Source organism: Panulirus ornatus, chromosome 68 (genome assembly GCF_036320965.1).
Source record: "Panulirus ornatus isolate Po-2019 chromosome 68, ASM3632096v1, whole genome shotgun sequence".
NCBI lineage: Eukaryota > Metazoa > Arthropoda > Malacostraca > Decapoda > Palinuridae > Panulirus > Panulirus ornatus.
In genome coordinates, this window is record NC_092291.1 from 23,491,406 (window position 1) to 23,502,936 (window position 11,531).

Genomic DNA, 11,531 nt, shown 5'->3' on the forward strand with positions numbered 1-11,531 from the left:
TGGTTGAGAGAGCAGAAGAGGGTGTTTTGAAATGGTTTGGGCACAAGGAGAGAATGAGTGAGGAAAGATTGACCAAGAGGATATATGTGTCGGAGGTGGAGGGAACGAAGAGAAGTGGGAGACCAAATTGGAGGTGGAAAGATGGAGTGAAAAAGATTTTGTGTGATCGGGGCCTGAACATGCAGCAGGGTGAAAGGAGGGCAAGGAATAGAGTGAATTGGATCGATGTGGTATACCGGGGTTGACGTGCTGTCAGTGGATTGAATCAGGGCATGTGAAGCGTCTGGGGTAAACAATGGAAAGCTGTGTAGGTATGTATATTTGCGTGTGTGGACGTGTATGTATATACATGTGTATGGGGGTGGGTTGGGCCATTTCTCTCGTCTGTTTCCCTGCGCTACCTCGCAAACGTGGGAGACAGCGACAAAGCAAAAAAAAAAAAAAAAAAAAAATATATATATATATATATATATATATATATATATATATATATATATATATATATATATATATATATGTATATATATATATATATATATATATATTGGAAAGGATCACAATTTTGCACGTGATCGATATTCCTATGAGTCCACGGGGAAAATGGAACTCGAAAAGTTCCCAAGTGCACTTTCGTGTAATAGTCACATCATCAGGGGAGACACAAGAGAGAAATATAACAGTCAGTTGATATACATCGAAGAGACGAAGCTAGGACGCCATTTGGTAAACACGTGATTGTCCAAAACATACAACGAGCGTTCATAAACTTATCATTTTACAAGTCTTATCAACAATAAAGTTATCTAATTTGTATAGACCATCACTAATATTAAGATTATAATTCTTTGTGTATTTAACAATAGAAGATTCAATGATATTTCTCTTGGTAATAGAGTTTTTTTTTTTTTTTTTTTTTTTATACTTTGTCGCTGTCTCCCGCGTTTGCGAGGTAGCGCAAGGAAACAGACGAAAGAAATGGCCCAACCCCCCCCCCCCCCCATACACATGTACATACACACGTCCACACACGCAAATATACATACCTACACAGCTTTCCATGGTTTACCCCAGACGCTTCACATGCCTTGCTTCAATCCACTGACAGCACGTCAACCCCTGTATACCACATGACTCCAATTCACTCTATTTCTTGCCCTCCTTTCACCCTCCTGCATGTTCAGGCCCCGATCACACAAAATCTTTTTCACTCCATCTTTCCACCTCCAATTTGGTCTCCCTCTTCTCCTCGTTCCCTCCACCTCCGACACATATATCCTCTTGGTCAATCTCTCCTCACTCATTCTCTCCATGTGCCCAAACCATTTCAAAACACCCTCTTCTGCTCTCTCAACCACGCTCTTTTTATTTTCACACATCTCTCTTACCCTTACGTTACTTACTCGATCAAACCACCTCACACCACACATTGTCCTCAAACATCTCATTTCCAGCACATCCATCCTCCTGCGCACATCTCTATCCATAGCCCACGCCTCGCAACCATACAACATTGTTGGAACCACTATTCCCTCAAACATACCCATTTTTGCTTTCCGAGATAATGTTCTCGACTTCCACACATTTTTCAAGGCTCCCAAAATTTTCGCCCCCTCCCCCACCCTATGATCCACTTCCGCTTCCATGGTTCCATCCGCTGACAGATCCACTCCCAGATATCTAAAACACTTCACTTCCTCCAGTTTTTCTCCATTCAAACTCACCTCCCAATTGACTTGACCCTCACCCCTACTGTACCTAATAACCTTGCTCTTATTCACATTTACTCTCAACTTTCTTCTTCCACACACTTTACCAAACTCAGTCACCAGCTTCTGCAGTTTCTCACATGAATCAGCCACCAGCGCTGTATCATCAGCGAACAACAACTGACTCACTTCCCAAGCTCTCTCATCCCCAACAGACTTCATACTTGCCCCTCTTTCCAGGACTCTTGCATTTACCTCCCTTACAACCCCATCCATAAACAAATTAAACAACCATAGAGTTAGAGTTAGTAATTGAGATGGCGTTACTCCAATCAATACAATGATCATAGTTTTTAACATGATTAAACAAGGCATTTGATTCTTGTCCCGTTCTTATACTATATTTATGTTGCTTAAGTCTAACGGAAAGATCCTTACCAGTCTGACCAACATAGAATTTATCACAGTTTTCACAAGGCACTTTACAGATGCATCCAAGAGAATTTTCTTGTGAATTCCTGATTAAGATATTCTTTATAGTATTATTGTTGCTAAAGGCAACATTTACATTAAAGGATTTAAGCAACATGGGAAGCAAAGTGAAATTATTATTAAAAGGAGAACTAAAAGATTCTTGGTGTCAATGGGAGGTTTGGGCTCACCTCTATAAAATGATTTCTTTGCTAACTCAAGGGATTTATCAATGAAAGATCTAGGGTACTGTAACTTAGATCCAATAGAATATATCCTCTCAAACTCATCATCAATAAACTCTGGACTGCAAATACGTAATGCACTAAGGAACATAGATTGAAATGATGATAATTCAACTCTGTCATGTTGAGATGAGTAATAATAATAGAAGAGCCGTGTGGAATTCATGTTGGAAAGGATCACAATTTTGCGCGTGATCAAGATATTTCTATGAGTCTATGAGTTCATTTTCCCCGTGGACTCATAGGAATATCTTGATCACGCGCAAAATTGTGATCCTTTCCAACATGGATTCCACACGGCTCTTCTATTACTTCTCTACAAGCTCTCCTGGGCTTTCTCTCCTGGGCTTTTCGTTACTGCTTTCTCCAAATCGCTAATCAAGGCTCACCAACTGAAGTTACGAGTTGAATTCCTTAGGAAATGCCTAGATGAACAAGTGATGCCAAGATCTGTCCTACCTCAACGTTTGCTGCAGCTGTCTGGTCGACCATTTGACCAATTTCAAAATATTATTTTAAAGAAAAACATTGAATTAAAGAAACTTGAAATGGAGGAGGCTTTTCGCATTTCAAGAGAGAAGAAACGTGCCTTTCAAATGGCAATACCGACACACTGGAAGAACCGGATGTTGGACTATTGCTATGATGAATTAAGGAAAGAACGCAAAAGACTACAAGTGTCACTAAATCGTAAGTTGGACCATCTTATTGAAAACAGCGACTGGACCAAGAACACAAACCCATCTTTTTTGGTAAACCTGTCTGATAAACAACCGGATAAAGATTCCTTGTGTGCATTAGGCTATGGTTTAAGTTTTGTGTGCTCTAACAGAGAAGCCAGCTGTGTTGATGTCACAGACTTTTTGTAATTTAGAAAAATACAGTAATTTAAGTAATGATGATATTAATATCTGTAAGGGTTTAGTGTACGCCAGTTTGTCAAAACCAGTGGAAGGTAATTGCCCTAAAAGATTCATAAGAGCTATTAACACCTTAAAAAAAAGACAAGGATATACATATTACTAAAGCAGATAAGGCTAACACTGTTGTGATTTTAGACAAAAGTAACTATTCATCTAAAATGAATGATCTAAATGATAACACAACATATTCTAAACTTAGTAAAAATCCCTTAGAAGCAGTTAATTCTCACTTCAATAGAGAAATGAAGTTGTTGTTGAAAGGTAACATTTCTCTTATCAAAGGTTTGTCATCTTTGTTCCCTTCATTGCCATTAATGTATGGACTTATCAAAACACATAAACAGAATTTTCCAGCAAGACCTATAGTGAGTTCAGTAGGCTCCATCACATATAAATTCTCAAAATGGTTAGTTTCTTTATTAAGCCCTTTAGTGGGTAAGGTATAAAATTCTAATATCATGAACAATGTAGATTTAGTCAACAAGCTAAACAATATCAATGTCAATTTTGATTTCAAACAAGTTAACTTTGATGCTTCCTCACTTTTCACTAAAGTTCCAGTTGATGACCTTTTAGAATATTTATTTGATGTCTTGGATGATATTCATTTACCTGTTTCAAAGTCTAATTTCACTGAACTGATAAAATCGTGTATAAAAGACTGTGTATTTCAATTTAATGGAGATTATTATGCTCAAAAATTTCACCTGTACTAAGTAATCTTTATATGGAATTTTTTGAAACAAAATTACTAAAGGATATCTTACCTTCTAATGCAATTTGGTTTAGGTATGTAAATGATGTTCTTTGTGTTTGGCCAACAAATGAAAATTTACAAATATTTCTCCCCTTACTTAACAATTTAGTACCTTCCATCAAATTTACTGTAGAAAATGAAAATAATGGTATGTTACCATTTCTAGATTGCATAATCAATAGACAAGGAAACAAGTTTAAGTTTAGCATGTACAGAAAACCCACCAATGTATGTTCATATATCCATTATTACTCATCTCAACATGACAGAGTTAAATTATCATCATTTCAGTCTATGTTCCTTAGGGCATTACGTATTTGCAGTCCAGAGTTCATTGATGATGAGTTTGAGAAGATATATTCTATTGGATCTAAGTTAAAGTACCCTAGATCTTTCATTGATAAATCCCTTAAGTTAGCAAAGAAATCTTTTTATAGAGTTGAGCCCAAACCTCCCATTGACACCAAGAATCTCTTAGTTCTCCCTTTTAATAATAATTTCACTTTGCTTCCCGTGTTGCTTAAATCCTTTAATGTAAATGTTGCCTTTAGCAACAATAATACTATAAAGAATATCTTAATCAGGAATTCACCAGGAAATTCTCTTGGATGCATCTATAAAGTGCCTTGTGGAAACTGTGATAAATTCTATGTTGGTCAGACTGGTAAGGATCTTTCTGTTAGACTTAAGCAACATAAATATAGTATAAGAACGGGACAAGAATCAAATGCCTTGTTTAATCATGTTCAAAACTATGATCATTGTATTGATTGGAGTAACGCCATCTCAGTTATTTACTCTAACTCTATTACCAAGAGAAATATCATTGAATCTTCTATTATTAAATACACAAAGAATTATAATCTTAATATTAGTGATGGTCCATACAAATTAGATAACTTTATTGTTGATAAGATTTGTAAAATGATAAGTTTATGACCGCTCGTTGTATGTTTTGTACAATCACATGTTTACCAAATGGCGTCCTAGCTTCGTCTCTTCGATGTATATCAACTGACTGTTATATTTCTCTCTTGTGTCTCCCCTGATGATGTGACTATTACACGAAAGTGCACTTGGGAACTTTTCGTGTTTCATTTTCCCCGTGGACTCATAGGAATATATACATATATATATATATATATATATATATATATATATATATATATATATATATATATATATATATATATATATATACCACATCGTTCCAATTCACTCTGTTCCTTAAACGCCTTTTACCCTCCTGCATGTTTAGGCCCCGATCACTCAAATTCTTGTTCACTCCATCTTTCCACCTCCAATTTGGTCTCCCACCTCTCCTCGTTCCCTTCACCTCTGACACATATATCCTCTTTGTCAATCTTTCCTCACTCATTCTCTTCATGTGACCAAACCATTTCAAAACACCCTCTTCTGCTCTCTCAATCACACTCTTTTTATTACCACACATCTCTCTTACCCTTTCATTACTAACTCGATCAAACCACCTCACACCACATATTGTCCACATCTCATTTCCAGCACATCCACCCTCCTCCGCTCAACTTTATCTATAGCCCACGCCTCGCAACCATATAACATTGTTGGAACCACTATACCTTCAAACATACCCAATTTTGCTTTCCAAGATAACGTTCTCGACTTCCACACATTTTTCAACGCTCCCAAAACTTTCGCCCCCTACCCCACCCTGTGATTCACCTCCGCTTCCATGGTTCCATCCGCTGCCAAATCCACTCCCACATATCTAAAACCCTTCTCTTCCTCCAGGTTTTCTCCATTCAAACTTACCTTCCAATTGATTTGTACCTCAACCCTAATGTACCTAATAACCTTGCTCTTATTCACGTTTAATCTCAGCTTTCTTCTTTCACACACTTTACCAAACTCAGTCACCAGCTTCTGCACTTTCTCACCCGAATCAGCCACCAGCGCTGTATCATCAGTGAACAACAACTGACTCACTTCCCAAGCTCTACATACTTGCCTCTCTTTCCAAGACTCTTGCATTCACCTCCCTAACAACCCCATCCATAGACGAATTAAACAACCATGGAGATATCACGCACCCCTGCCGCAAACCAACATTCACTGAGAACCAATCACTTTCCTCTCTTCCTACACGGACATGTGCCTTACATCCTCGATAAAAACTTTTCACTGCTTCTAACAACTTGCCTCCCCCCCCCACACCATATATTCTTAATATCTTCCGCAGAGCTTCTCTATCAACTCTATCATATACCTTCTCCAGATCCATAAATGCTACATACAAATCATTTGCTTTTCTAAGTATTTCTCACATACATATTTCAAAGCAAACACCTGATCCACACATCCTCTACCACTTCTGAAACCACACTGCTCTTCCCCAGTCTGATGCTCTGTACATGCCTTCACCCTCTCAATCAATACCCTCACATAAATTTCCCAGGAATACTCAACAAATTCATACCTTTGTAATTTGAGCACTCACTCTCATCCCAATTGCACTTTGCAAGCATTCCGCCAATCCTCAAACACCTCATCATGAGTCATACATACATTGAATAACCTTACCAACCAGTCAACAATACAGTCACCCCCTTTTTTGATAAATTCCTCTGCAATACCATCCAAACCCGCTGTCTTACCGGCATTCATCTTCTACAAAGCTTTTACTACTTCTTGTCTGTTTACCAAATCATCCTCCCTAACCCTCTCACTTTGCACACCACCTCGACCAAAACACCCTATATATGCCACTCTATCATCAAACACATTCAACAAACTTCAAAATACTCACTCCATCTCCTTCTCACATCACCACTACTTGTTATCACCTCCCCATTAGCCGCCTTCACTGATGTTCCCATTTGTTCCCTTGTCTTACGCACTTTATTTACCTCCTTCCAAAACATCTTTTTATTCTCCCTAAAGATTAATGATAAATTCTCCCCCCAACTCTCGTTTACCCTCTTTTTCGCCTCTTGCACCTTTCTCTTGATCTCCTGCCTCTTTCTTTTATACATCTCCCACTCATTTGCATTATTTCCCTGCAAAAATCGTCCAAATGCCTCTCTCTTCTCTTTCACTAATAATCTTACTTCTTCATCCCACCACTCACTACCCTTTCTAATCTGCCTTGGTTCAATCCACTGACAGTACGTCCACCCCGGTATATCACATCGTTCCAATTCCCTCTATTCCTTGCACGCCTTTCACCCTCCTGTATGTTCAGGCCCCGATCGCTCAAAATTTTCACTCCATCCTTCCACCTCCAATTTGGTCTCTCTCGTCTCGTTCCCTCTACCTCTGACACATATATCCTCTTTGTCAATCTTTCCTCACTCATTCTCTCCATGTGACCAAACCATTTCAATACACTCACTTCTGCTCTCTCACATTCTTTCTGTTACCACACATCTCTATTACCCTTTCATTACTTACTCGATCAAACCACCTCCCATCACATATTGTCCTCAAACATTTCATTTCCAACACACACCCTCCTCCGCACAACCCTACCTATAGCAAATGCCTCGCAACCATATAACATTGTTTCAAACATACTCACGTTCTCACCTTCCTCACATCCTTCAACTCTCCCACAACCTTCGCCCCCTCACCAACCCTGTGACTCACTCTGGCTTCCATGGTTCCATCCGCTGCTAAATCCACTCCCAGTTATCTAAAGCACTTCACTTCCTTCATTCAAACTTGCCTACGTATCAACTTGTTCCTCCACCGTACTGTACCTAATAACCCTGTTGTTATTCACATTTACTCTCAGCTTTCTCCTTTCAGACACTTTACCAAACTCAGTCACCAACTTCTGCAGTTTCTCACCCGAATCAGCCACCAGCGCTGTATCATCAGCGAACAAGTGACACTTCCCAAGCCCTCTCATCCAGAACAGACTGCATACTTGCCCCTCTCTCCAAAACTCTTGCATTCACCTTCTTAACCACCCTATCCATAAACAAATTAAACAACCATTTCTTCGGCGCTTTCAGAGTTACGTCAATACTGAGAGTATGAGTGTGCCATGTGTGAGGCTGCTGACGGGCGCTGTGGGAGACAAAGCAAGAGTAGGTTAAGGGGGGGGAACCCAGGCTGTAGTGTACCCCCGCCACCAGAATAAATCACAGCAGTCATCCTTCAACCCCGCCTCCTGATACATAAATCTTCACCGAGAGTTAAGAAGAAAAAACGTAACCGTGTTTTCATCCACTCGATGTGTGTGTGTGTGTGTGTGTGTGTGTGTGTGTGTGTGTGTGTGTGTGGGGGAGGGGGGCGGGGGGTCGTAGGTGTGTTATCCCTCTAAACAAAGCTCTCAGAGAAAGACCACTGCGCTGCAGAGGACCAATTAGGTGGTGTCGAGGTGAAGAGAGCACGAGGGAGGAGGGGAAGGCCGGAAAGAACTTCGATGGGAAGATGGAGGTATAATAGTTTTCAAGGTTTTGTGGCCAGAACATACAGAAGTATGAGGGGAGAGAATAAACTAGGTCAATGTGATATATGGGGATACCTGGGGTTGACATGGTGTCATGAGCTGAACCAGGGTGTATGAAATGCTTTGGAAAACCACGCTAAGGTGGGAAATGACGAACAAGTATAAAAAAGATATACTAATACACATATAACGACGAACGTGATACAGCGGCGCGTGCTTTCACTGACACGGTCTACGAATGCAGGATTCGAACCGCCGCCACTGGCGTGGGAGCAGGGTATCTTAGCCACTCGTCTAAGGAGTCCATAATAGTTAGAATGACCATTCGATTACTGATCGCATACCCTACGTCTCGTGTACGCGAGCAACGAGGTCTCCAAAGGCCATTTCCAGGCAGGCTCGCATAAACCAGCAGCTAACGTTTGCATGAAATTTACCATGATCTTGTGATCCAGTGGCGCGCATTTCCACAGCCATACAGACACTTTCCAAGAGCATTTCTTATCATCATTTGGTGCCCTTCGAACTTGGCGCTGCTGCCCCCCACTCCCTTTAACCTATGATCAACGCCCAGTCCTGGGACTTGACCAGGGATACCCGCTGTCGTGACCCAAGTCTCCCGAGTGACTACACCATTTTCCGAGGACCGGAGCAGTCGTACCCATTCTTGCCTTGTAGTCTTTGATTGCAACTCTCATCACGTTTTCTTCTATCTGTTATCGTGTATTGACAAGCTAGGTATTTCTACTTGCCGTCTGTTTTTGTCTATCCCCGCGGCTATTCTGTTACGAGCACGTTCATCCTGGTTCTTGTATCTCCTCTCATATATATATATATATATATATATATATATATATATATATATATATATATATATATATATATATATATATATATATATTTTTTTTTTTTTTCTTTCATACTATTCGCCATTTCCCGCATTAGCGAGGTAGCGTTAAGAACAGAGGACTGGGCCTTTGAGGGAATATCCTCACCTGGCCCCCCTTCTCTGTTCCTTCTTTTGGAAAATTGAAAAAAAAACGAGAGGGGAGGATTTCCAGCCACCCGCTCCCTATATATATATATATATATATATATATATATATATATATATATATATATATATATATATATATATATCCCCCACCCCCCAATATGCTTGTGAAGTTGATTATTTGCAAGCAGACCTTTTTCACTTGGCACTATCGTTATTTCGAGCTCGCTTTCTTCACCTACAAGTGTTGGCCACTTCTCCAGTCAACTTTTGACTCTTAAATAACTATTTCCCCATGGAGGTCAGAATCGCTTTTGCAAGCGGTCGATCGGGTCAGCAACAGCTCTAGGCAAGCTGGGAAGAACAAAGCGAAGACTGAGTTCTCTCTGGAGGTTACTACTGAGATACAGGTTTTATTGTATATGGAAGTTAGGGTTAAGATGATGAGGGTCAATGAACTTGGAAGTTGATGCTGTGGTTCAGGTTAACGTGCTGTTTCCATAGTTGAAAAATGAATTCCTATATTGCGTGTGAATTTCCCACGGGATAATAAAATGTCCACCTTCTATTAACTGTCTCAATAATCGGTTACCAGTAAGACCATTATTGCTAGGGATATGAACATCATGGCAGTGATTTCTGTATTTCAATATAATGGAATTCAACTTGGATGATACACTACGGAGGATCATTAGCGTCAGGACACTTGCTAGCACTTCCTGACGCAGGCGACGCTGTGTTCCTCCCCTTCTGCAGGAGGTCCAGTTCTTGCCAGCCCTCAGTCGCTGACTATCAGACAGCTCTGAGAAGCTGGCAGTGTACAGATCAGTTCAATATGAATGAGCCAGCATCATATGATCACAGAAAACTAGTTCTTGTCATCAGAGTTTGATGGCTTCTTACTCCCTCATTGCAGGGCTCATCAGGCGTCGCTTGTCCATCTCTCCCGGCCACTCCTGCTAGCAAGATCGTGCAGGTGGTGACGTAGACGACCAGCCATCAACCCCATCATCTGCACAGGTTAGAGGTCGTACATGATATAGTTCAGTGGACGTTAGGTAGATGTGTAGTGTTGTTATTCAAGGGTCGTAATGAGTGTTTCAGAAGTGGCCAGTGTCCCCACAAAAGTACCTGATATGCATTGGTGGTGACTGAGAGTGAGCTAAACTTACAGACACGTACAATCAAAAGGCATCAGAAGGATTTGAGGCTAAGTATAGGCGTCCATAAAGCTCATTATATGATGCAGGGCAGAAAGAGGAGCAAAGGGAAATTCAGTGGACGTTAAAAGCCAAGTCGCAGAGCATTACTGAGTATTGCCGATCTTATTCATGCCGGTCTTTGTCACCATAGTAACTGAAGACGCTACCAGCATGAATGGCAAAATAGTCCTCTCACACCCGAGACCTTGTACTGTTTCTTCGCACAACATTCACTTGAAAGCCTCTCTTGCCCCTACCTCTGTCCACGTCCTATCATTCACATGCAAGTCTCTTCTGTCCCCAGTAATTTCCCAGGAAATCTCCCCGTCCCTAATATTCACTTGTATGTCTCTCCTGTTCCCATCATTTATCTCAGTGTCCCCGTTTTCTTTCCCTTGGAGTCTCCCTCTTTCTCATTATTTACCAGGGCAATGTTCTCTGTCCTTATCATGTTCATACATGTCTCCCATTCCCCTAACATTCACCTGTGAGTCACCCATGTCCCCTTCATTCATCTAGGAGTGACATCCACAAGAAAATGGAAACGCACATGTTCCCATCCAGACACTCCATACATGAAGGATGACTCGAAATACGTACTCAAAGGAGAGATGATTGGGTGGTAATGCAAGGTGCGGAGGATTGGAGACGCGAGAGATGTCATGGCAGAGTTTACATGAGTTTACATGAGATAGACATACAATAGGAGGCCTGATTGCCCCACGGCTGGGTCGTCTGGGCAGAAGGGATTAGTCTAACGTGACAGGAAAATGTAGTCCGCTCAGTAGTTTTTTA

The 11,531-nt window shown here is 40.7% G+C and overlaps 1 long non-coding RNA gene across 1 annotated transcript in view; it reads left to right on the forward strand.

Annotated features, from left to right (window-relative positions):
* LOC139747495 (uncharacterized) overlaps positions 1–10,555 on the forward strand; it is a 148,407-nt gene extending 137,852 nt beyond the window's left edge. Inside the window, exon 3 of the long non-coding RNA XR_011712403.1 lies at positions 10,451–10,555. This is a non-coding gene — a long non-coding RNA (uncharacterized lncRNA). The remainder of the gene's footprint in view (positions 1–10,450) is intronic.
* The last annotated feature ends 976 nt before the right edge of the window (positions 10,556–11,531 follow it).